At 47.5% G+C, this 27,681-nt stretch overlaps 1 protein-coding gene across 2 annotated transcripts in view; it reads right to left on the minus strand.

Moving 5' to 3' along the window:
* Nucleotides 1-27,681, minus strand: part of LOC139052545 (uncharacterized) — a 107,890-nt gene that overhangs the window by 21,095 nt on the left and 59,114 nt on the right. The window contains exon 13 of one of the 2 annotated variants that reach the window (XM_070529657.1): nucleotides 18,492-24,504. The exons of the other annotated variant lie outside the window; for it this stretch is intronic. The gene's annotated coding sequence lies outside the window, so the exon portion shown is untranslated. Of the gene's footprint in view, nucleotides 1-18,491; nucleotides 24,505-27,681 lie in introns of those variants that run through there. 2 annotated transcript variants of the gene reach the window in all.

Genomic DNA, 27,681 nt, shown 5'->3' on the forward strand with positions numbered 1-27,681 from the left:
ATTTTTTTCGAAGAAATCGCTGATGGTCGAGCTCCAAGGTTGGGACAGTTGGCGCGGAAAGACCCATAACTTAAAAGAAGCCCCAATGAATGTTAAAAAACTAGCATACACAACATTAAACAGTCTTAAACTAGAATACAAGTCTGCCATCTGGGATTCCGAACAAACTTATATCATCAGTAACAAAGGGCGTCTTCGATTTTCGGAGTTTTGGCAGCCCGATGGCAGCCAGCTAGTTCCGGTTCTGACAGGAAGTCACGTGGGCTGAGATCCCAAGACAACCCGAACCTGCCCGAAGTTTGCAAAATCGAACGCCGGTAGAGCTGGCCAAATGTAAATATGCTACCAGCATGGCAGCGCCCGGCGAGGCCGGCGTAGTCGGCCCATTTATGCGTTGCCAGCTTGAAAACATACAGTTGCATTCAGGAATGCGATCACTTCCGCGCGATTTCGCGCGACTCGGCGCAGCACGCGTACTGGGCCAACCTCGCCTTGCGCAGCGCAACAGATGGCCTCCGACGCGGCGGATGACAAGACGCGAAATCGTGATTGTATACTCGAAAGCGATGGCTGGAGGATCCCTGTTTGCAGCGATCACATCGTCGCCCACCAGCGACATTGATGAGTTGGCGTTGAGTCATCACAAGACATTTAAAAGCAGGATATCGGATACGTCTCATACGCATAAAATTTCTCGCCGACCTGCTTGGGCTTCGATTTCAGAAAGTTTGTTGTGGCTGATGGTGCTTCTCATTTTAACCCTAAGGAGCTGGGGACGCGGCTGGCGCATGAAAATGCACGTCGACTGTGATCAGCGAAACGTTTCACACGAAAACCATCGGTCGCAATCATGAGAGCAATAAGCCAATGTACGTGTGTCTAATGTACCGCGTGCAATCAGTGTATTCTTATATCAACAGCCTGCAGTTCGAACACTTATCCGTTTTGAGCTGCAACCTAAGCATACGACGGGGAGACGGAGCGAACACGGGCTAGCTGCAAAGCCTTCGCTAACTGCAGAGAAAGGAGAGATATACATACGCGAGATATGTGAAAAGGAACGCCACCAGTGAAAGACGAACCCAAAATGTACCGCAATGTATGAATGAGCGTCTACAACTTGAGTGGAACACGATGCAGTTAGCATGCACGTATGAGAGCGCGGCGCTCTGTTCACCGCCGCGAAGAAGCAATCAGGGGAGACACACACACACACAGAAAAGCTTCAAACGGTTCACCAAGGCTCGTATCACACCGCTTCGCGATGCAGAACGGAGCGTTAGCACCTAAAAACAAAACGCTAGAAGTAAGGAAATCCGAAGATGACCGTAGACAGTTGGCTGCGAGGTCAATGTAAGTCCTCAAGCGCCTGCGTTGCAATCCGTGCAGTCCTCGCAAAGATGGCGGGGAACTTCCAGAGAGCAGCCAGACCAAAATCGTCCTGGCCGGTTCTGGCAGCCCGCGGGCAGCCAGAACCGCCCAGCCCGAGCAAAACGAACACCCGGCGGAAGTGCGTCGCGCGGTGGGCGGAGCAAACCGAGAAAAACGAAGGCGCTCTGGCTGGCTCCCGCTGGCACTGGCAGCCGGCGGGTAGCCAGAAGCGGAAAATTGAAGAAGCCCAATGAAGACTTGGAGAACCGTGCTGCGCGATTTATTTTTTCAGATTATTCACGTTACACCAGCGTCACCTCGTTAAAGAATAAAGCCGAGCTGAACAACTTAGCACTTCGCCGTGAAATTTCTCGCCTAGTACTTTTCCATATTCTTTGTGATTATCCATCACTCCATGATGATTTCCTTCAGTCACCACCAGTTATCTTTCCACGCCGTGACCATTCATACAAAGTCAAACGCATAAACTGCCAGTCATACCACTATGAATATTTGTTCTTACCACGGGCAATAACTGAATGGAATGCCTTACCATCAGTCATTGCCACGGAACCAGACTTGACTAAGTTTCAAGATTTAATTCGCTCACGACTTGTCAACTAATTTTATCATTATATTTTGGGACATTTACATTGTTTTCCATGTTTGGTGTTTTTCATTGCAGTTCTTTATGTTCTCCTAATAAGTATTAATGTTTTCTCTGTAATAATTGTGACTTAATTATCTTGTATATTACCCATGTTTCACTGTATTATTACTTTTGTTACATTCTCATGTTTTTCGTATGGTGTACAAACTATGACCAGTGCCTGTGATTCCACCCCCCCCCCCCTGTAATACCCTCGTAATGAGGGCCTTTGGTGGTATTTTTGAAAAGAATACTAATAAATATACCTTAACGCTGGCCTTGCGCCACATGTTTCTTTTAATCGTTATAAGTAGCTGGGTCTTTGCGTTTCCTTCCTCTTTGTCCCCTTCTTTTTGCGCACCGTTTGTAATGAATTCATTGCGACTTACCGAAGTTGCTTTCTTTTTGTCAAATGAGGGCTGCCTTGTGGCATAGGGAAATATAGAATGTGGCGGTCGGCGATACTTAGCCGGGAAGTACACATTCAAGTGACGTCAACAGTGCTGCCATGGGCCACGCGTATGGCTCGTGTAGAGCAGGCGTGAGGACCTTTCTCAGTCGACGACGGAAGTTGGAACTCGTTATGGACACCAGCTGGGCTCCAGTATCTATTAACGCCGTCAAAGGGACACCGTCCACGTGAACATCAAGTGAGTTCTGGTTCGTTGGGAGCGTCAATGGAGGATTTCGACACGACGAAGGTAATGCAGCACTATATACCTCCAAGAGCTGCATGGTCTACTTTTGCGGCCGGGAGGGTTCGAATTGGTCGGCGACGAATAGCGGCGTGGCTGGGGCGACGGGGCCCGACGGCGCTGAGGTGACGGCGAGTGAGCAGGACGACTGACATCGACGGATACGTAAGAGGTAGGAGGCATACGGCGAGGAGAGTAGCGGCGCGGGTCCGCATGAGGGCGAGGAGACGGGGAAAAAGGAGCTCGAATACGGCGACGTCCAGGAGGTGCGGCAGTGGTGAGCGACGTGGCCAATGCGGAGGCAACGGAAGCAAACGAGCTTGTCGTCCAGAATTCTCCACTCGGCAGCGTTGCGGTATCTGGCAGGGGAATGGAGATCGCTGTGAGGCGTAGCAGTCGGCACCGTTCGTCGCGGCGCCATTTGCCTAAGGGCACCACCAACACACACACCGAAGGATTTCGCCTTAAAAGAATCGTCAGAACCCAGGTATGCATATGTCGAAATTAGTGCAGTGTTTTATGTATTGTTTAAGGAAAGGATAAAACATTTAACGCAAGATTATTGCGAATTACGCAAATATGATGCCAGTGAGGAAAACTTCCTGAAAATGTTCATGCAACTGCAACGCGATCACGCATATGTAACACAGTGTCGCTAGGGAGGGCCTCCGTAATAATGCGACACTTATGCGCAATGAACTTAGTATATGCGACGCACGTTTTAAATCGGTAAAATGTCATTGTTGAGGTCGACGCTTCTTTCGGGCGTTCGTCCAAACTTATTGCATGCTTTGGTTTCATTTCCTCCCCACTAGGCTGCATGCTCCTGCTCCGCTCTCCGATTACGCCGTAATTATCCCGCACGTCTTAATGCATTGCCAGTGCCCCAACGTTCGCATGTACTCCTCCTTTAAGCCCGTCCCACCCCCCGCCCGGTTTTGTGTCCCCCAGTTTTACCAAATTTGAAGTCGGTCACAGTTAGCTAGCTCTCCCAAAACCACGGGCAAACATTCTTCGTTGGCCAACATGCATATAACGCAGCAGAACGCATGTATAAGTAATATGCTGCTTCAAAGGTGATTAACCTACGAACCTCAATTTTTGCCTGCGTATAACCCTCAACCTGGCCGCAATATTACAAATGCAAACAAGGTACCACGCCCAGTTCGCCGATGATACCGGGAGAACATTGTACGCGTTTCGCATAACGCCTCCAAATATGGATGAAGTGAATGTTCGCTAAAAATCTGCACAGCTCTTTATTGCATCAAGAACTTCAGTCTTTGACCACAGATTACTCACGACACCCACCCGTCTTTATCAAACATAAATTGGGGGCTAAATTAAGTGCACAAATGGAGAGCCGCGGTGAACGAAACGGACAGACGCCTTTTCGGCAGCCAGGTCTAGTTCATTTCTGTTCAAGAAACGAGAAAATTGATGTGGCGATAGCTTTAGCGAGCGAGAGAGGAGAAAAGCGGCAAAAGGAGCAGAGAGCAGTGCGGTGCGGGGACCTAGTGCGAAAGGAAAGCAGTGAATCCAATAACGAGAAAATGGAGCTCGCGCACTAAACGACCCTCGGCACAGCGAGTCGGGTCGTGTGCCTGCAGTTTGCAGCACTCACGAAGGTTCACGGAAAGGCCCGCCCCGCGGATTTGTTGATGGCTGCGGTGGTGGTGCGCAGCCCTAACGCCACGCCGCTACACCCAAGGCACTGGGTAACAAAGGGTGTAACGAGCGTATGAGGCCGCTTTCGAGTACATTGCTATTGTAATTTATTAGGATCCACAGTTAACACACAGATATTGAACTTCTCACGGACACCCATTTATCCTTCGCTTTATTTCAACTAAATGTGAACTCGGAAAAAAAATACATCCCTCTAATTAAAGTGGGCGAAATTTTGGCGCGGTTCGTAAAACTCCGTTATTACGCCTTCGCGTGCACTTCCGTAAGCAAACTGTCGATAGAATATGTCCCGTTCGCAGTGCGTGAGCTCGGGCAGAATGTTCGCGCAACCGCAGTGTTTTCTTCTTTCTGCGTGAGCTTGCGCTCTTTCATTATATTTTTTTTTTTTCGTTTCGAGAAACAAGAAGTCGTGGACACCATCAAATGTAGCCCTTGAGCACCTGCATATAGGCAGGCCCGAGATGTCGCTTTCTCGTGTCTGTTGGCATCGCTCGTGGCCTTAGATACGATGCGATCCTCCCCTGCCTTCCGAATAGCCTCTGGCTGTTTTGGGTGGGATCTGGTTCTGGCAGGTTTCCGCCATCTGCAACCGAGCCCGCTTGTGACCAGGCGGGCTTGTGCTGCATATTTTTGACGTGCGGCGGCTGCTGAGGTGCACCGCGGCGGGTAGTCCCGGCATTGCACTCGCGCCGGGACACAAAACCCATCGTAATTGATGCCAAAAAAAGGCTGATCGCTCGAGCATAGCCCGGCCGTCTGTCGGGCACTGCGGCCATTTCAAGGCGCCAGCAGCTCGAGCGAGCGTTGCTTCGTTTTCGTCGCGTCTGCGCGTCCAGAGGGCAGGCACAAATCGCTGAACAACATTTGAGGTGTACAGACAGTGGTTTTTGAAAGCAGCTCGCACGTGATAACCAACAATAATAATCACTAACATTCGCCTAAGTGACTTGCGGGTGGCACTGTACAGCATAAAAAGAGTGTTTCCTATTAGGACAGTTTCGCTGCATGAAGAGAAATTAGGGTATTGAGTGTTGACGTGCTCACGGCTAATATACCGTGGCATGTGCTTACTGGGACCTTGAAATGTTACTCTCAAGATCAGAAATACTTGATGGCTATAAATTAGTGAGATGCGCGCAGACAGCCGAGCAGCGGAGGGAGTAGGCGACGCCAGCTGCGCACGTAAATTGGCCGCTCGTGGCGCAGTTAAATCGTCGTCATCAGCCAGGCTACGCCCACTGCAGGGCAAAGGCATCTCCCACACTTCTCCAACTACCCCGGTCGTGTGCTAATTGTGGCCATGCTGTCCCAGCAAACTTCTTAATCTCATCCGCCCGCCTAACTTTCTGCCGGCCCCTGCTACTTTTCCCTTCTCTTGGAATCCAGTCCGTAACCTTTAATGACCATCGGTTATCTTCCCTCCTCGTTACATGTCCTGCCCATGCCCATTTCTTCTTCTTGATTTCAGCTAAGGTGTCACTAACTCGCGTTTGTTCCGTCACCCAATCTGCTCTCTTCTTATCCCCTCTTAACGTTACACCCATCATTCTTCTATCCACAGCTCGTTACGTCGTCCTCAATTTAAGTAGAGCCCTTTTCGAAAGCCTCCAGATTAATTTTTAGGCCCACCCTTCTGCTTTGCCTCTCCAGGACAGCGAGCGTGCATTGCAATTGGTCCCCTGAGTTACTATGTAAGGCAATATCATTAGCGAATCGCAAGTTACTAAGGTATTCTCCATTAACTCTTATCCCCAATTCTTCCCAATCCAGGTCTCTGAATTCCTTCTGTAAGCACGCTGTGTATAGCATTGGGGAGATCGTATCTCCCAGCCTGACGCCCTTCTTTATTGGGATTTTGTTGCTTTCCATATGTAGGACTAAGGTGACTGTGGAGCCGCTATAGATATCTTTCAATATCTTTAGTGAGGGCTCCTCTGCACCCTGCTTCAGTAATGCCTGCACGACTGCTGAGGTTTCGACTGAATCAAACGCTTTCTCGTAATCAATGAAAGCTATATATAAGGGTTGGTTATATTCCGCACATTTCTGTATCACCTGATTGATATTGTGAATATGGTCCATTGTTGAGTAGCCTTTACGAAATTCTGCCTGGTCCTTTGGTAGACAAAAGTCCAAGGTGTTCCTTATTTTATTTCCGATAAACACTTTGTAGGGAACGGACAGTAGGCTGATTGGTCTATAGTTTTTCAACTCTTTGGCGTCCCCTTTCTTATGGATTGAGACTATGTTGGCGCTCTTCCAAGATTCCGGTGCGCTTGACGTCATGAGCCATTGCGTATACAGGCTGGCCAGTTTTTTAGAACAATCTGCCCACCATCCTTCAACAAATCTGCTGTTACCTGATCCTCCCCAAATGCCTTCCCCCTTTGCATAGCTCCCAAGGCTTTTTTTTACTTCTTCCGGCGTTACATATATGACGTTAATTTCCTCTAAACTATTCCCTCTTCCATTATCGTCGTGAGTGCTACTGGTACTGTATAAATCTCTACAGAACTTCTCAGCCACTTCAACTATCTTATCCATATTAGTAATCACATTGCCGGCTTTGTCTATTAACACATACATATGATTCTTAACTATTCCTAGTTTCTTCTGCACTGACTTTAGGCCACCTCCGTTCTTGAGAGTCTGCTAAATTCTATTCATATTATAATTCTTCATGTCAGCTATCTTACGCTTGTTGATTAACTTTGAATGTTCTGCTAGTTTTAATCTAGCTGTAGGGTTAGAGGCTTTCATACATTGGAGTTTCTTAATCTGGTCTTTCGTCTCCTGCGATAGCTTACCGGTATCCTGTCTAACGAAGTTTCCACCAACTTCTATTACAATCCTTAATGATGCCCTTAAGATTGTCGTTCATTGCTTAGACACTAACGTCCTCTTCCCGAGTTACAGCCGAATACCTGTTCTGTAGCTTGATCCTGAATTCCTCTATTTTTGCCTCTTACCGCTAACTCATTGATTGGCTTCTTATGTACCAGTTGCTTCCGTTCCCTCCTCAAGTCTAGGCTAATTCGAGTTCTTACCGTCCTTTGGTCACAGCAGCGCACCTTGCCGAGCACGTCCACATCTTCTATGACGCCAGGGTTAGCGCAGAGTTTGTGGTCTAGTTCATTTCTAGTCTGGCCATTCGCGTTCCTCCATGTCTACTTTCGGCTATCCTGCTTGCGGATGTTGAAAGTCGCAAACGAGCAGCATACATTGTTGCACCCGTGGTTGGGGGACCGACGACACAAGAGAAGGAGGGAGCCGGCGAACGGACGAGAGGCGCCCCACTGCAGCACGTGCCGGCCGGCGCCTCTACCAACAACCTGATCCGTTCCACCGCCTTTTCGGCGAACCGCCCACTCAGTGCGAGGCGCGGGCGCCCCCGACAAGGACGAAGGCATCGGTGCGGCTAAAAGGGAACGTGGACTTTGTGTGTGGACTTTGTGCTTCCCCTTCTCCTTTCTTCAATATCTTTTGTAAAGAAACCAGTCCCGAAATGGTTCCCAACGAGTGAAGTTCCTTCCTTCGAGGCTCCTGCGTGTACGGCCGACGCCGTCCACTTTCGTTAACACGCAGCAAAAGTTAGCAGAGTCGTCCAACAGCGACAGCAATTAGAGTTAGCCCAAAGGCGCGAGCATTCATTTACATTTTTTGGTGCCGAAAACCCGGGAATACTTCACCTGCTGACATCGAAAGCGCTATGGAACGACTACAGAAGAAGCAACTGCCCTGCGACAAGCAATCCAGAAAATCATCGCAGCGACCAGCGACCTACTGCAATCGCCAACCATCAAAGTCGGTGAGCTTGAGGAACGCCTGGACCTTCTCCTTGAACAAGCAGATGAACTGAAATCTGTTAACGAGAGCATCGAAAAGATAGATCTTCAAGAATTAGATCAGGGTGTCTACCAAGCTGACATTTCCAAATTCCCTGAGTTTTCCAGGTTTCCCTGAGCACTTTTGCTAAATTCCCTGAATGAGCCAGAACTTTGTTTTATGTCAAGACAGGCTGACACCATCTTGCCCGATGCTGTCAATCTCTAGTAAGAACGTTGAAACAAAAAAATGACTTAATCCAGTTTGAATAGTAAGGAGTAATATCTATTTTATTTAAAAAGAAAACAGAAGGAAGGTGTTAGTAAAATGCACAGTGAAAAAAATTATAAAACCTATTGCAAATTGGGTCGAACACTTTCAAATACGAACGTAAGGAGATGCATACATAAGTAAATATTTTTTGAATAGGAGATATTTCTATCAACTGATAGCAAGCTCATCGGTATGAGGCCTGAACTTTGTCACAATTAAGATTCTCTCTCAGCAGCTGGGAAGTCAATCTCAACTGTCCTGACAATGACATACTCTCAGCCCGTACAAAACATCTGTGTTGGGTTTCACTGCTTTAAATAGCTTATTTTGGTTTGAATGAGGGACACCTGTATCTCGGCATCAGCTAATGCTTTGTTTTTTGAGCTCAAGCTCCTTCAAAGAGGTGGCGGCACGCTTCATTTCCCGTTAATTCCTCAGGACGCCGGTCCTTCCTGTTCTCATCCTCCTTCTGCCACACGTTCACCCCATTGATCATTTGAGGCATCCTCTTGGTCAGTTGTACAGTCAACGTCCGATTTTTCGGGCTCCCTAGGGGCCGCAAAAACATCCCAAAAATCGGGCAGTCCGAAAAAAATGAATGCATGTCTCTAACTGCCTATAAGGGCTAAAATTGGCACAGGCACGTCCGCAAAAGTTCTTAAGGCCTGCCAGTACACTTATTAGGCATATCAGTGCTCGTACTGTGACAGGATATGGGGGTGCACGCGCTTATATTTAAGGAATGCATACTGTGTGCGATTGCCCCTTCCCACGCTTGTTAAGCTTCACCGCCTAACATTGCTGTATTGAGGCGAAGCTAACCTTCTAAGACTGGCATTACGAAACGCGTTGTGTGTACTCTGCGAGCTTCGAAGCCAATGGCGAAGATTACAAACGTGGTGTTGGTGCCATTGCTGACAGCGGCGAATTGTTTCAATGAAAAACACCGCACCGCACGGCAAGAAGCTTAACAGCGAACGTAGAAGCAGCTAGGCCTAATGTTGCCGTGGTGGTGGCTACGGCTGCCGGCGGATCTGCGTGCGATAGTGCCATGGCACGTTCGAGGCGGCGAGATAATCAAAATGGCGGCGGTGGCGGCTTTGAATAATGCCATTTCAGACCTGCAGTCAGGGCAATATACATTTACTATATGGAGTACGTGGTGGTGCCGCAAAGCCGTGCAAATTATCGGGCATGTCCGAAAAAGCGTCTGGAAAATCAGTCGTTACCTACTCTGGCAATACATCGTGCCGATGACACGGCGTCAATGACGATTCATTGCGATTCCTCTGTTACTGGAGCCAGCATAAACATGAGTTTCGTTCCCTTTCAATAAAGTTACAGCTAATTTTCCCTGACAGAAGCACAAATTCCCTGAGTTTTCCCTGAGCTTTTCCAGACTGTTCAATTTCCCTGAGAATTCCCGGTTTTCCCGGTTGGTAGACACCCTGTAGATGCAGAATTAGAAGCTTGCGCTGCATACACGGATAAGATCTGCTTCCTCAAAACAAAGATCAGGAGAGCTCTCAGGAGTCAGACAGCCAACGAGAGCCGGCCGACAACTCCGTCAGTGATAGGCACCGCGTCAGAGCAGGAAGCATACCAGATTGGTTCCGTCCCACCTGCGGCATTCCAGCCACTATCAGGAACCACCGGAGTGATGCGGGTAGGTGTGACCACAGCACCCGACGAAATTTCTCGTCAACTAGGATCATTCTGGAAGATGGACCACCTTGGGATCGTCGATGCACAGCTGACTGCCAAAGACGACAGCGTTCTGCGGGTCTTTGAAGAATCCATCACCCACAAGAACGGTAGACACCAAGTAGCTCTCCCATGGAAAGAGTACGCGTCAGACTTGACGGACAATCGGAGCACATCATCGCACAGACATCGCTCATTAACGGCGAAGCTGCTGCGACATGAAGCCATTCTAGACTACGATCAGGCAATCAGGAACTACCTGCAAGCTGGACACACCGAGGAAGCGAACGAACTGGGTGAGTCCCCGTTGGGGCCCATTTACTACATGCCACACCGAGGTGTGTTCTGGCCTAGTAGCGAAACAACCAAGTTGAGAGACGTATTCGATGCCTCCTCCAAAGCGGCGGGAAAGCTGTCACTCAACGACGTCCTCTTCGCAGGACCTAACCTAAATCCAAACCTAGCGGACATCCTGATTCGATTCCGAGTTCATAATGTGGCCATAATGTCCGATATAGAAAAGGCTTTCCTTCAAATCGAGCTTGCAGAGAGTGAACGCGACGCTGTCCGCTTTTTGTGGTATCAAAGTACACCAAGGCAGAGTTGCCGAGCTGCACAAGAGCCCACTGCCCCGCTTCCCCCCTACAGAGTGACCCAGGCTGAGCCATTTGAGACGACGGGTATCGACTTTGCGGGGCCCATATTCTACAATGATAGCGGCTCTGAACACAAAGCTTATGTTGCTTTGTTTACTTGTGCGACAACACGAGCCGTTCACCTGGAGCTTGTTAGAGACCTCTCGGCGAAGTCATTTCTGACGGCGTTTAAGAGATTTGTGTCAAGGAGGGGAATCTGCAAGACGGTTCTCTCCGACAACGCATTGCCATTTAAACGGGCATCTAAAGATCTGAACAAGATGTTCCACGCCATAAAGGGAAGCGAGGTCCAGTCCTTTTTTTAGTACACAAAATATCAGTTGGAAATTTATTGTTGAGAGAGCGGCGTGGTGGGGTGGCTTTTGGGAGAGAATGGTGAGAACCGTGAAGGCCACCCTTCGCAGAGTGCTCGGAAGGAGCTGCCTTGACCATGACAGCCTCTCCACGGTTCTAACCCAAGTCGAGACGACCGTAAATTCTCGTCCGTTGACTTTCGTCTCTTCGGACGCGGGGGAGCTTATGCCCTTGAATCCAGAACATTTCCTAGTCGGTCGCAGGCTAACGAGCTTGCCTCCCTTCCGAGAGACCACTGAAGTCTAATCGTCAGCACAGACACTAACACGCCTATGGATGAGACGCGCCAGGCTTGTTGACTCATTCTGGAAACGGTGGAGACGCGAATACCTACTGCAGCTTCACTCAGGGCATGTTACAAAGCCAGGCAGAGGAAGCGGCATCGGTGAGGGAGACATAGTTCTCCTCGGGGATGAACGGGCTCCACGCCAGAATGTGGAAAGTGTGTCGTGTTTTGCAGACTTTTCCAGGAAGAGATGGCCGAATACGTGCTTGCAAGATCCTTCTCCCGAACCAAAGCGAACTGCGACGACCCGTACAAGCCTTGTACCCACTCGAGCTCAGTGAGGCGCCAGCCTGTGCTAGCAATGGTGGCCAGGAATGAGCCGGTGCTCATTGCGGGGGAGGATGTTGAAAGTCGCAAACGAGCAGCATACATTGTTGCACCCGTGGTTGGGGGACAGACGACACAAGAGAAGGAGGGAGCCGGCGAACGGACGAGAGGTGCCCCACTGCAGCACGTGCCGGCCGGCGCCTCTACCAACAACCTGATCCGTTCCACCGCCTTTTCGGCGAACCGCCCACTCAGTGCGAGGCGCGGGCGCCCCCGACAAGGACAAAGGCATCGGTGTGGTCAAAAGAGAACGTGGACTTTGTGTTTATTCTCCCTTTCCCTTCTCCTTTCTTCAATATCTTTTGTAAATAAACCAGTCTCGAAACGGATCCCAACGAGTGAAGTTCCTTCCTTCGAGGCTCCTGCGCGCACGGCCGGCGCCGTCCACTTTAGTTAACACGCAGCAAAAGTTAGCAGAGTCGTCCAAGAGCGACAGCAATTAGAGTTAGCGCAAAGGCGCGAGCATTCATTTACAGCGGAAGAAGGTATTCATTATCCGCAAATCATTCCGTTCTGCAAGCTCTACTAACAACTCTCCCCTGCTATTCCTAGAACCAATGCCACATTCCCCCACTCACCTGTCTCCAGGCTGCTTCTTGCCTACCGTGGCATTGAAGTCGCCCATCAGTATAGTGTATTTTGTTGTACTTTACCCATCGCCGATTCCACGTCTTCATAGAAGCTTTCGACTTGCTGGCCATCATGACTGGATGTAGGCGCGTATACCTGTACGAACTTTAATTTGTACCTCTTATTACGTTTCACAAGGGCTGCCCACCCTCTCGCTAATGCTATAGGATTCCTGTATGTTACCAGCTATAACCTTATTAATCAGCATTTCGACTCCTAGTTCTCGTATCTCCGCTAAGCCCCGCTAGCACAGGACGTGCCCGCTTTTTAGCACTATACATGCTTCATTTGTCCTCCTAACCTCACTGAGCCCTATTATATCCCATTTATTGCCAGTTCATTCCTCCAATAGCACTGCTAGACTCGCCTCACTGGATAACATTCTAGCATTAAACGTTGCCAGGTTCAGATTCGAATGGGGTCCTGTCCAAATCCAGAAATTCTTAGCACCCTCTGCTGCGGCACAGGTCTGACTGCCACCGTGGTCAGTTGCTTTGCAGCTGCTGGGGACAGATGGGCGGGGTAGTGATTGTTGTATCTATATAGGGGGTTGTCACCAAGTACTGCACCAGGGTGGCCAATCCTGCTCTCGTGAGGGAGAGCGTTACCGATTCTGGTCACCGGGATCAGGTCGCACTCCGGGAGTGCTTATGTAATTTTACCAACAGGCGGTTTTTAACGCGATAGCGTTAAGGAGTTCGTGTCGCAGAAAAGCCGGTGTCGTCGGCGTCCGCGGCGTTGACCATGAGCGATAAATCACGGCAGGCACTTCATAAATAAAAAGCAACTTCCAAGATGCGCTGGGTGGGAATCGAACCAGGGTCTCCGGAGTGTGAGACGGAGACGCTACCACTCAGCCACGAGTTCGATGCTTGAAAGCGGTACAAACGCGCTTCTAGTGAACGCGGTGTTGCCTTAAAAACGTGCCGTAGAAAGTTATACTGCGGTGTATATCGGTCATTATGAGCATGTAACTTACAGAAGTCGCATTTACACGAGTAGCGAAGTACGTTTCCGCTACATTTCTTCTGCGCTTACCGCACACGCAGAGCCGTCTTGCGGCAAACACAGAAGACCCCCTCCTCTCAATGTACGGCGCTGCCCCGACAGGTGGCGCACTGTGCGCGGACCGGTGCCAGGCGCGTCGTTGCCTCGACTCCCTCTCCCCTGACGACGCTTCGCCGTGCTCCCACGCGGGTTGCAGAATCAAGCGCCGTTCCTTCCTTTAGATTACTATCTATCTATCTCTCTGTCCGTGCCGATCACGACGTTTGGCTGGCGTAGATCGTTTCCCCCTCCGAGACACCGAGTTCTTTGGTTCGTTCCGTTTGCTCAGGCGCACGTTTCGTTGCCGCGCCGAACGCTGCGTTGCTCGACGCTCTCCGTGTGATAGGTGGCCGCCAAGTTCGATGCGGGGCGCCTCGTGAGTGATCCCTGCGCCTTAGCGCATTGTCTTACACCCCTTGGCGGGTCGATGGGAACGCTGTCGCGTTCGGTAGAAAATCGGTCCGGTAGAAAATTGCGCGGCACAGGGATTTGAACCACGGTCCTCTTGCACGCGATGCGAATGCTCTACCTCTGCGCCATCGCTGCCATTTAAGCGCTGCTAAATATTTTCCTTTAATTGTTTGTGAGACAATCCTTGCCTGCTGAGGCAGTGTTTGACGAGTTACGCTTACGTGATTGCGCATTTACGTAGGGATATTTGACTCCTTTAAGAGGGCCTTCTCACGTTGAAGCAGATGCCGAAGAAGTAGGCCCTGAAGTTGCCCACGTATTGAAACTCTTCTCCCAAGCAGCGAGTGTTTATTACCTGCACCAATTTCTGTTTCTGTTTCTCTTCTTCTTTTTGGTGGGGGGGGGGGGTGCGTGCATCGCAGAGCTCCGCCTGCGTAGTTAAATAGCTTTTTATAAGCTGGAATAATGTGCGCAACAAATCATGGGTGCATAAAATAATTATTACACTTTAATCATCAATATTATATTCGTTACATTACAAATCTTGTTGAAACACCGAATTGATTTATCGCCTCATAAGCATTTCCAGTCCGGAAAATCTATGAATAGTGCCAAGGTTATGTGATGTTGGTTTGGAAACAGTACTCACCTGATTCTTTTTGTTGTCGGAAAGTTGTCTTAATTCAATAAATCTTATTCAGTGGCATATTGAACATTGTGATTTGATTGATTTGATTTGATTTGTTTCAATTGAGCGAGCTCATCGAATAGGGAAGCCTAGGGACGACAAATTCCGCCCCGTAATATTCAGGCTATTAGACTACCGAGACAAATTAAAAATACTGAAAGAGTGTAAAGCTTTGAAGAACACTCCATACAGCATCTCAGAGGACTTCTCTCCTAGAGTTCAATCAATAAGAAAAAAGCTTTGGACCTGGACAAAAGAGAACCGAGACAGAGGCGACAAAGTATTTCTATCCTTCGACAAGGTTAGAATCAATGGCAATACATTCAGATGGGACGAGGCATTGGACAGGGCAGTTCCCGCAGCAGCAAATTGACATAACCGGTCTAATTCCAGTCAAAAGCAGCACGAAAGTAAGATTAAAGCACATTTGTTAGAGTTACCCCACGTCTTCAGTCCGCTAACTGTTTTAAATGTTAACGCCCGGAGCGTTGTGAACAAGTCTGATGACCTTGAGAGCCTACTTCTTAGTTACAATCCTGACATCACGCTTCTAACAGAAACATGGCTTCATGGTGCTATCCCTGATTCTGACATAATACCCAGCTCGTACAACATAATACGCCACGACCGTGGCTCGAGAGGGGGTGGTGTCGCGGCCATAATAAAGAATGGCATCCCATTCACATCCATTCCACACAATACTTCTGCTGAAATGGTTTGCATTGTAGTGCCATCTTTCAAATGTAAGGTTCTTATTGGTGTAGTATACAGGCCTCCGAATGCAGATATCTCAATTTTGGAATCGCTGCACGATTTTCTTTACGTCCACAGTAAACGCTATACTCATATCATTTTATGCGGGGACTTTAATCTACCGATGATAAACTGGGACGATCTCTGTGTTCGGCATTCTTGTCAACATGCTGAAATGCTACTCAATTTGGCGTTTTCTTTTAATCTAAAACAAGTAGTAGGAACACCTACACGTGTTACTTCAAGCTCAAAAACTCTCCTCGACCTTGTTCTCATCTCTGAAGCAGTCAGTGAAAAAGGATTTACTGTAGAAGTTTTACCAGGCATATCAGATCATGAAGCGATTCTGCTTAAAAGCAATCTACAGCAAAATATTATCCGTTGTCAAGACAAAGAAGTCTTGGATTTTGGGAGAGCTGCTGATGAAAGTCTACTCGACTACTTAGAGCAAGATTTCGACATTTTTCTTAAAAAATCAAATCAAGGTGTAACCTGTGTCAATGATTTATGGTTGCATTTTAAGGACGCAGTGCGGGAATGTATGCACAGGTACATTCCAACAAAACGCAAGAGAATGGCCCGCAATAACCCTTGGATCACTCGGGACATACTGCAGCTAAAGCGCCGCTTAAAACGCTTGTCACGCCCCAATAGTTGTGTCGATCGTTCTGTGCTACCGTCAATGCGTACCGAACTTAGGAAAAAAATAAAAGACTCAAAGTACCATTTTTTCAATGTTAAACTACACTATTTTTTATCTAACGCCCCAAGAAAGTTTTGGATGCACATAACCGAGAAAAAGAACCCGGTCACCAAAATTAGATTGAATGATACCGAGACCAGTGACAACCAGAATATTGCGGAAGCGTTCAACGAGTACTTTGCTTCGGTATTTCTATGCGGTACTGAAGACGATAGCCTAGAATTTTCAGGTTCTGGCTGCGAACTTCCGGACCTTTTTGTTTCCGAAGAAGGTATTCTTTCGTCCCTATTAAACATAGATATAAAGAAATCTGCTGGTCCTGATGACATACCAAATAATTTTCTTTTTAGATATGCGGAGTGGTGCGCAAAGTATCTGTACATAATATTTAACGAAAGTCTAAACCAAGGTGTCTTTCCTAACGATTGGAAAGCAGCAAAGATAATTCCCATTCATAAGTCCGGAGATAAACTCAGTATTACTAATTACAGACCTGTCTCGCTTCTCTGCACCGCTAGTAAGGTGATGGAGCACTATGTTTTTAAGCACCTGAGCAGCTTTCTGGAAAACAATAATTTCTTTTCGGAAAAACAGCATGGATTTCGGCGTGGCCTATCTACAGTTACTCAGCTTCTACATATTACCAATGAAGTCATGGCAGCGCTGGACTGCGGCGGGCAAATAGATGTGCTTTTCCTTGATTTTCAGAAAGCATTTGACCGTGTTTGTCACCAAAGACTAAAGCTGAAGCTACAATGTACGCTGAAAAATGAACAAATTCTTGGCTGGCTTGACTCTTATTTAACTAATCGAACACAACATGTCCGTATAGGAAAGGAGATTCGTCCGACAGACGCACACGTGCATAGAAGTTCCGAATCGTAATGACAGGCTTGACGTGTCCACCATTAGCGCATATGTTCTTCCGTATCTTTGACGAACGAAATCTAACGCGCTGTTGCCAAGCAGACGGCAAGTGTTGATTCTGCCTTTTCTGTCGCTGACTCCCGCACCCTATGACAGCGAAAGTATCACTTGCTTACTAACTCGTTGCTCCAGAAAATCGCTGGGCTGTTTGCACTGGTGTTGCTATAGAGTTTCACACAATAATTACTAGAGGGAACTTTGGCGCTGCGATCGTTATGTCACCATGGGAATGATGGGAAGTACATGGATTTGTCTGGTCTTCGTGCTTGTGGATTCCTTTATTAGGCGTTACACGCCTTTATTGTCGTAAATCTGAAAGAAATCTATACTTTTCTGAGCGCAGAATACACTGCGAGCACTCACGATCGCTTCTAAGAGCAGCGGCTCAACCTGTCGAGGTGGCTTAACTTGTCGAGGTGGCTTGCCCGCAAGCAATTCGTAAGGGAGTCCTTTGTCACCTGTCGATGCATGTGTCCGTAGCGTAATGCTTTTAATATCGGGATCCTGCGTTCAATTTCTATCACCGGACTATTCTAATATTGTTTACTACTGCCACAGTAATTATATGGGCACTCCAAGGACACTTTTGCCATCGCCTTAATGTTGCGTATGAAGTCCAGGGCCGACACCTACGGCGCGCGTCGTTTGCTGTATGTGCCAATGAAGAAAGCACGGGAGCGAAGCCGACGAATGCGACCTTTTTACCCGAACCTGAAGCCTGATTCAGTGTCCTTTGAAATGGTGCACGTAAGGTGTGTGTGCTCTCAGTAAAGTAGCAGCTTCATCCGAAAGGCAAAGCACTAATAGTGATAGTAAAGTATTACACAACTGCGCGAAGTAATGTCTTCAGTTTTATCAGCCATATAAATTAAACATTAGCTTAACAATTAAACTAGAAAGCAGGGTGTCATGCGTACACAGGCAATCTTGAACAGATTTCAGTAGAAGACCGCGAGCATTCGCTGTTTCTATGTGGCGTGCAGAAGACCACCGGCATTGAGGAGAAGATGCCTCGGTCTGCCTCTCGCTTCAACGCCTGCACGAAACTTGAGCTTATGCGACCTCCAACACCAGGTGCCCGGGAAGGCAGCGTGTCTGAAGCGACCATCCACTTCAGCTCGCTTGTATTTGCACCCGCCGCACGAAATCTAGAAGATAGGGCGTGCTGGCCACGTTTGTGCTCCGACGCACTCACAGCAATGCACAGCGACGGTCGGGCTAATAGAGGAGAAGCCGCTCCCCTGCACCCCCCCCCCCCGCCACCCTCTCTATTGCGCGCGCTTATACAGCACGCGGAAGAACGGCGTCGTATCAAGGGAACACCCTTCATGCGTAACCCTCGCACGCTTTGTCTCGCACCCGCAGCAAATAGCATGCAAGGCACAATGTGATCAAACTTGGACTTTGTAGGAAACCTCATGGCGACAACGACGGCGAAATTTCGCCGGAGATGTACATATAATAAAAACAACAATAATAATAAATGCTTTATTTGCCGTAAAAACACCACATACAAAACGGATCAGCCCAAGCCGATGAGTCTTGTCGGCCTGTACCCGACACTCAGTTTCAGGAAAACAATGAGCTACAGGAGTGAGGGAAGAAAAAGAAAAAAAGGACAAAGCAACAGCAAAAAAAGCAAGGTAAAGGCAGTAAATTGGTGTCCAATGCCGCACGAAGAAATACTCAAAACAAACAGACGTCAAACAGTGCTACACGATTTTTCCCTTACATACAATGTGAGCACATTTCGATAAAATGTAAAATATTTCCGTGGATATGGCAATAAATGTATCGGCAACATAATAATTTTGCACGAAATGCCGCGTATAACATCGGGGTGTACAAAACATGGGGTGACGCCTGAGTGGTCTTGTGGGCACAAAACGAAACAGAAAATCACTATTCGAGATATCATGGCAAATAACAGACAGAAAAACTAATACATCAATGGAAGGCAACTGTAAAGCAGAAAACTTGCCAATATAACTGGTAATGTTGACATTATAGGTCACATTTCGTAGCAATATTTTATTAGAGATCTTATTTTTGAACCCCATGTGAAAGAACAATGATAAAATACTGTTATACCGTATCTCAGGATACTCTAACCAAGGCCATGAATGATTATCTTGCGCACAGAAAAGGGGAGGATGAAGTGGCTATTGTAAATAATATATGATAACGCCGGGAGCTTATTACAGAGGAGAGATAGGTGAATATTCCATGTCATATCAGAGCCGAAGATAATTCCCATGTACTTTACATCAGGCGGTGGTAGGAGAGGAGGGCTTTGACAATTGGTACATCGTGAACCATGAAGGAAGATTGGGAGAGTAAAATCAATTAGTCTATGCGGATTGTGGGAACAAACCAGATTTGTTTTTTGTTTGTTAACAGTGATAGAGTTTCTGGAAAACCAGTTCATGACAGACACAATGCGACTTTGTAGCATTGCAACTGATGAAATGAAAACAGAGTGTGTGGCAAGAAGAACAGTGTCATCGGCATATTGAAACATTTGACATTGGGATCTAGATTTAGACAGATCATGTACATAAACGTTAAATAGAAATGGAGATAACGCGGATCCCTGCGGGACACCAGATTTTAAGAAAACCTTAGAACTAATATGATCACCTATCTTGACGGCCTGTGAACGATTAAAAAATAGTTAGTCTATAATTTGGCAAAATGCCGCCGAAATCCCAAGATGTAGTTTCCGCAAAACCAATGTGTGCACTGCGGAGTCAAAAGCTTTCCTTGCATCCAAGAAAAGAGCCATTATTACCTCTTTGTTATCGAAAGCAGAGAAAATTCAATCAGCTAATTGCTCCAAGAGCACTACAGTCCCCTTCCCAGGAACGAAGCCACATTGCGAGGTTGACAATAAATAGTTTTTTTTTTTTGCAGAGAACCAGTCATTACTCTGGATAAGTATTTTGCCAGAATTTGACTAATTGCAGGTAAAATTGAAATCGGCCTGTAGTTGTCAACCAGTTTAAAAGAGCCGTTTTTGTGTAATGGTTTAACAACTACAATCTTTAGCTCAACTGGAAGAAAACCGAGTTAAATATGATTGTTCAGCATAAATGAAAGTATATTTTTTTAGAACGGGAAAGTTACATTGCAGCTCGTGCATAGATATTGTTATGATTGAGGGTTCAATCGCATCGCTCGTGGTCCGTTGTCAAGATTAGAGTCCGGCATGAATTCGAAGGTAGCTGGCCCATGCCGTCGTCCAACTTATCCACGCTGAGGACGCTAATGAAGGGATGGACTGCTTCTCATCGAGAACGAGGAATATGGGTTTATTTACAGTATTTATATCAGCCTAACATGACTGTTTGAGAGAGAGTCTCAGTCCAACATGACTGCTTAAGGAAAGTGTGTCGAGCATCCGCACTACAGCAGTTTTTAAACGCTCGGTCCTCCCGCGATACAAGGCGACGCGAACGTTCGTTTAGTCATCGCAAACTAGCCGCCTCTCCGCAGGACGGTTTATGCACACACATGCACACACACACACGTGTTCATGGTCCTAAACCGACACCACACGAATTTCATGGAACTCGGAACCGTCGCGAGTAGCACATTGTCTTGCGTCTTGGTCGGTGCGTGGGAAGGAGCCTTGCACACCGTTCCCGCGTCAACTCCCCCACCTGTAGCAGATCAGGTCCGCGTTGTCGTGTTGCGCACAAAGCCTGCTTCGTCGTGTTGCGCACAAAGCCTGCTTCGTCGAACTCCTTAAGTCACAACGCATCCTAGCTGAAGCGACGGAGAGTGGAGGATGCGCGCATTATTACCGACACAGTCGACTTAGCCACGTCGTGGCTAGATGTTGGCGGCGGCATTCCAAGATGAGGTTGCCACCGCTTACGTAACTGGCTGGCAAACTTGCACTGCAACTGGCCATCCCATCTGAGCCAGGTGCCTGCTTCTGTTTAAAACTGAATAATATGCTGCGCAGATCGCAAGCAGTGATGAGAGGAAGGAATGCAGAGTACACTGAACTTATAATATTACCGGATCCATGAGTGTGAGTTGGTCGAGTAATCGACTATGGTTTAGCGAAGTGAACTTGGAAATCAGTAATGGCAGATTCCTAATTATCGAAATGTTTGCCAAAAACGTTGGCTGATTGGCTGGGATGGCGGCCGAATATTTTATTAATCATCAACCACATTTTTCGAGGGTTCTGTCTATTTTCGTAAAATGGTTTACTGTAATATGAGCGCTTCTCAGGCCGAAGTAGCGCAGTTACTCCATTTCTATGAACTTTGTATAAATTCTTCAGAGCGTTGTTGTTACATGAGTTTTTACATTTTTCCCAAAATTAATCTTGCTCTTTTATCGCCTCAAGAATCCCCGGTGGAAGCCAAGGTAAGTTAGTATTGCATTTTTTTTTATTTTTATGGATTTCCGTGCCTTGTACAGTGAAAGCTCGTTAATTCAGACTTCAATCATTCGAATTTATGGGTAATTCGAACCGTACGATTTAGTCCGGCCAAGCTCCACAGACGTCTATGCATAAAAAAGCCCGTTAATTCGAACGCGAGGAGGTTTCGCCATGGATAATTCGAATTACGCGCCATAGTGCCAGCGGCTTGGCGCCTGGCACACGGCCAGAGAAACGCGCATACTGCCTACACACTAGGCTGCGTCGCCTCCGGAATGGAGAGAACGGCGAGAAAAGGCATAATCGGGAAAAATATAACCGGCGCGGTAACGGCCAGAAGGCAGCGGCGGCTGCCTTCTCTCCGTTCTACGTTGACCTCCGAGACTTCATTCCCGTCGCGAATCTCGGGGGCTTTGCAAATCTCCTTTGCTGACTATGTCGACATGGACGAGGGTGCAGTGTTGTGTGGTGCGCTGAAAGATGAGGACATAATTTCTCAGGTCAGAAGCGCTGAACCTGTCATTGCCAATGGCGACTAGGAGGGGGAAGACGAAGCGCCAGTGCGGCCCTCCGCTGTGGAGGTCATGGCTGGATTGAATGCTGCCCGTTTCTTCTTAAGCTTTGAAGAAAGCGAAGAGGAGGCCTTCCGCCACCTTCGCTCGTTAGAGCAAAAAGTGGTAGCTTTCACCTTCAAGAAAAAAAAGCGGACTACGATCTCGGATGTTTTCAAGTATTAAATTTCTGACATGCCCTACTGCTTCCAAATCGCAATGCACTGTTGTTCTCTTTCACTTTCGTTAGTTCGAACTTTCGTTAATTCGAACTGAAGCGGCTTCTCCTTGCGGTTCGAATTACAAGCTTTTACTGTATTTAAATGTGTCAAGAACATTAACAAATTTAGTGTAAACATTTTGTACAGTTGCCCCTTCCATAAGTGTATTCCAGTAAAAGGCATTAACCAAACTATCGAATTTGGCTATGTCGAGGATTAGTACCTAGTAGTGTTTGGATGATACTTTTTTAACCATGGACAAATAATATGGCAGCCAGCAAAATAGTTGTGCACCAGTTTGTGCTTGAGTACAGCCGAATCAACATGATAAAACAGCGCTCTAATATTATTGCTCTCGTAATAAAATAGTCCCACCGAAAAATGAAACAAAAGAATTTTGATAAAATCGGAGCTTGACGTGGTTCTTCCTGTGATAAATGTTCATCTAAACTTGTTTCAGTGATGCCGATGGCACTTGACACATTCTATAACAGTTATTACCAAAGAACGGTTCCCCCATTGTGTGATATCGGTAAGCGTGCTTCAAATGTACTTGAGGAATCGGCGTTTGTGCCCTGTTCTTGGTGTACCTCGATGGTCCTGTCTCCTATTTCCAATAATTGGGTCGTTCCCCAACATGAGAACTTTAAACACCCTTAGTACTGGACAAATACCCCCACCTTAGTTTACTTACAGTGTGCACAACATTAATTCAAACACAGTCGGCACAAAGCAACGAGGTACGTACGGTCTTTTAGATTTATTTCAACTTTGCAGAGGTCAGCTAGAAACTAGCCCAGCACGAGAAGATTAGAGAAACTAGAGTTTCAAACTATGGATTCTAAAAGCACTATCACACCTTAAAAGACACGCCGAGGGCCCCCTTGCTTCATACGTGACATCGTATAAAGTGCGCATTTCAGCACCAACACACAATCACAGGCGAGCACGTATGCTGGCACGCAAGCACGAGTGCGAGCAAGCGATGAGGAACACGCACGCACGGGTGCATGCAAACGAGCAAGAACGCACGCACACAAGCGCGCACTACATGTACAAATAAAAAGAAACAGACAAGACGCAAGCTTAACACTCAACTGTATGTTCCATATCGCCGTCACAAAAAAAATAACATCTAAGGCTTACGAGCACATCCACCTACGCAATCCAAAAAGCGACGCCATCCATGTGTCGATGCTAGAAAAGACGAGGTCAGCCTATAGGTTGCTTCAAATGAGTATATGATATAATGTTGAATTTACTGTGCGTCTCTACTATGTCTCTTTTTGTCTGTTTTTCGTGTGCGTTATTCAATCATATCGCAAATTATTCGTATCGAACTTCGCGCGCATTTAGGTCTACAAGGACGGTGATGTGGACTTGGTGTTGCAGCTTGACTAAAGGTGTGTAGAGCGCAAGAAAACACGAGGATAAAAGAAGGCACATTGGACGCAGGCGCCTGTGGGTCCAATATAATTCCATTGTCCTTGTGTTTCCCTGCGCTCAAGCACCATTAGCCAACACTTACGTCCACTTTGTCGTTTTCAGCGTCAACACTTGTTTAACTCATGTTTTTATTCGATGGGCCTACACGATAGCTAGATCCCACATACACCTAACTCGTGGAAGGAAGAAGAAGCCAAACAGTATGGTCGTGCTCACTTCGGTTCCTTCTTTTTCGAAGTTTTCGGCCGGAGATTTCCCTCCAATACCCGCGAATGGTTGCTCAAAAGACGTCTAAAGCGAAGAAGACCACGCGGATACCATCTTTCACCGGTGCGTGCACTTTTCATCGATTTATCGGCAATTTACACTTCGACCGCGCTAGAGAAGGCTCGGCCTACTCACCGTAGACCTAACTCAAACGTAGGGCCCGCCGCTTGCGGAGCCTGTTTAAAGCACGGGCGACACTGGTCGAAGCTACTAGATATGCAAGTTACTGCGGAGGGGCAGGGCATTCACCCCGAGCTCGTTTCTGAAGATTTAGGATGGCAGTAGGTGGTTTCTAAACGCTATGCAAAACGCGGCAAAACTGCCCTCGCTAATATTAAAGGAACTCTTGCCGCTCAGCCTAATATGGACGTGGCCCGGCATGGTCGAGCCCGTTCAGCGCAGCTCAAGGGAAAGCTACTCAAGGCAGGGCGACTGCCCCGCTTAACTATAGAGGCCAAAGTCATCGTAAGACCGAGAGGAGGGCTCAACATCTCCAGGATGGGAGCCCCAGTGATCGCCAGTGCCCTAGTACGTGTGGCTGGGATCGGAGAGAGTGAAGCAGAAGCGGATACCATCTGTCCCAAAAGGCAGCAGAATGCCGTGGTCAGCCACCCAAGAGGGAGAAGGCAACCCTGCACGTCAGAACGAAGGCCATCAAGCTATATGACAAGCTATATGAGATGAACGACAATCTTGTGCGCATCATTAAGGAGTGTGCAATTGAAGTGGGTGGTAACTCCGTTAGGCAAGATATCAGTAAACTATCGCAGGAGACGAAAGATCTGATCAAGAAACGCCAATGTATGAAAGCCTCTAACTCTGCAGCTACAATAGAACTGGCAGAACTTTCAAAGTTAATCAACAAGCGTAAGACCGCTGACATAAGGAAGTATAATATGGATAGAATTGAACATTCTCTCAGGAACCGAGGAAGCCTAAAACAGTGAAGAAGAAACTAGGAATTGGCCAGAATCAGATGTATGCTTTAAGAGACAAAGCCGGCAATATCATTACTAATATGGATGAGATAGTTCAAGTGGCTGAGGAGTTCTATAGAGATTTATACAGTACCAGTGGTACCCACGACGATAATGGAAGAGAAAATAGTCTAGAGGAATTCGAAATCCCACAGGTAACGCCGGAAGAAGTAAAGAAAGCTTTGGGAGATATGCAAAGGGGGAAGCCAGCTGGGGAGGATTAGATAACAGCAGATTTAATGAAGGATGGTGGGCAGATTGTTCTAGAGAAACTGGCCACCCTGTATACGCCATGTCTCATGACCTCGAGCGTACCGGAATCTTAGGAGAACGCTAACATAATCCTAATCCATAAGAAAGGGGACGCCAAAGACTTGAAAAATTATAGACCGATCACCTTACTGTCCGTTGACAACAAACTATTTACTAAGGTAATCGCAAATAGAATCAGGAACACCTTAGACCTCTGTCAAGCAAATGACCAGGCAGGATTCCGTAAAGGCTACTCAACCATAGACCATATTCACACTATCAATAACGTGATAGAGAAATGTGCGGAATATAACCAACCCTTATATATAGCTTTGATTGATTACGAAAAAGCATTTGATTCTGTCGAAACCTCAGCATTCATGGAGGCATTGCGGAATCAGGGTGTAGACGAGCCGCATGTAAAATACTGAAAGATATCTATAGCGGCTCCACAGCCACCGTAGTCCACCATAAAGAAAGCAACACAATCCCAATAAAGAAAGGCGTCAGGCCGGGAGATACGATCTCTCCAATGCTATTCATAGCCTGTTTACAGGAGGACCCGCCGCGGTCGCTCAGTGGCTATGGTGTTAGGCTGCTGAGCCTGAGGTCGCGGGAAAAAATCCCGGTCACGGCGGCCGCATTTCGATGGGGGCAAAATGCGAAAACACCCGTGTACTTAGATTTACGTGCACGTTAAAGAACCCAAGGTGGTCAAAATTTCCGGAGTCCTCCACTACGGCGTGCCTCATACTCAGAAAGTGGTTTTGGCACGTAAAACCTCATAATTTAATTTTTTTGTTTACAGGTGGTATTCAGATACCTGGATTGGGAAGAATTGGGGATAAAAGTTGATGGAGAATACCTTAGTAACTTGAGATTCGCTGATGATATTGCCTTGCTTAGTAGCTCAAGAGACCAATTGCAATGCATGCTCACTGACCTGGAGAGGCAAAGCAGAAGAGTGGGTCTAAAAATTAATCTGCAGAAAAATAAAGTAATGTTTAACAGTCTCGGAAGAGAACAGCAATTTACAATAGGTAGCGGGGGACTGGAAGTGGTAAGGGAATACATCTACTTAGGGCAGGTAGTGACGGCGGATGCGGATCATGAGACCGAAATAATCAGAAGGATAAGAATGCGCTGGGGTGCGTTTGGCAGGCATTCTCAGATCATGAACAGCAGGTTGCCATTATCCCTCTAGAGAAAAGTGTATAATAGCTGTGTCTTACAAGTACTCACCTACGGGGAAGAAACCTGGAGGCTTACGAAAAGGGTTCTACTCAAATTGAGGGCGACGCAACGAGCTATGGAAAGAAGAATGATAGGTGTAACGTTAAGGGATAAGAAAAGAGCAGATTGGGTGAGGGAACAAACGCGAATTAATGAGATCTTAGTTGAAATCAAGAAAAAGAAATGAGCATGGGCAGGACATTTAATGTGGAGGGAAGATAACCGATGGTCATTAAGGGTTACGGACTGGATTCCAGTAGAAGGAAAGCATAGCAGGGGGCGGAAGAAAGTTAGGTGGGCGGATGAGATTAAGAAGTTTGCAGGGACGGCATGGCCACAATTAGTACATGACCGGGGTTGTTGGAGAAGTATGGGAGAGGCCTTTCCCTGCAGTGGGCGTAACCAGGCTGATGATGATGATGATACGAGATACGAGTCAATGGCTACTCGCTAAGCTCACCACGAAGGCCGAGAACGCCACGCGCCTATTGAGACGAGTGGCAACCGGCATCACGGGCTCAAAAAGGACAACTAACTTAGATTGGCACAGGCCTTCATAATTAATCACTTCGTGTACATCGCGGCCATGCACAATTGGTCGAAAGTGGAGAGAGACAAGCTGGACACGCTCCTGCATAAGGTCGCCAAGAGAGCCATGGCTCTACCCATGCACACGAGCACGGAGGCACTGGACGCATTAGTTATGTACAACACTCTGAGCGAGATTGCGGAGGCACAGGAACGGGTAGAGATCACCAGGCTGTCCGGCACACCTGCGGGCAGGTGGATCCTACGAGAAATTGGCCTCATGCCTCGGGAGATCGAGTGTAAAAGCCACGCGCTAACACCCGCCCCGAGGAAAAAGATCAGGGCAGCCCCTCTGCCCAGGAATATGAACCCAGAGCACAACATCCACAGACTTGCTTGAGCGAAAGCACTCCTCCGACAGGCAGCCGCCTCAGGGAAAGCATGCTGCTTTACGGACGCTGCCAAACATCCTGGCAGACGAGCCTATGTAGCAGTGGTGGTCAACAAAGACGGGATGTTCATCAACGCGTGCATGGTCCGCACTGATAGTCCTGAGGTGGCCGAGCAGGCGGCCATAAATCCTGTACTCCTAGAAGACGATAAAGGCTTGGTATACTGCGACTCCAAGAGGGCAATTCTTTCCTTCGGAACAGGGAGAATATCCCATATCCCCGACCGTCGGCAGAATACTTGGTACTCATCACCTCACCCCACACTACATCAATTGATTCCCGGCACACATGGGACCATTGGAAGGGCCTATCCCAATCCTCAACGAGACGGCACATGAGGCCGCACGAGACCTAACTCACCGTGCGA

Source organism: Dermacentor albipictus, unplaced genomic scaffold, assembly GCF_038994185.2.
Source record: "Dermacentor albipictus isolate Rhodes 1998 colony unplaced genomic scaffold, USDA_Dalb.pri_finalv2 scaffold_26, whole genome shotgun sequence".
NCBI lineage: Eukaryota > Metazoa > Arthropoda > Arachnida > Ixodida > Ixodidae > Dermacentor > Dermacentor albipictus.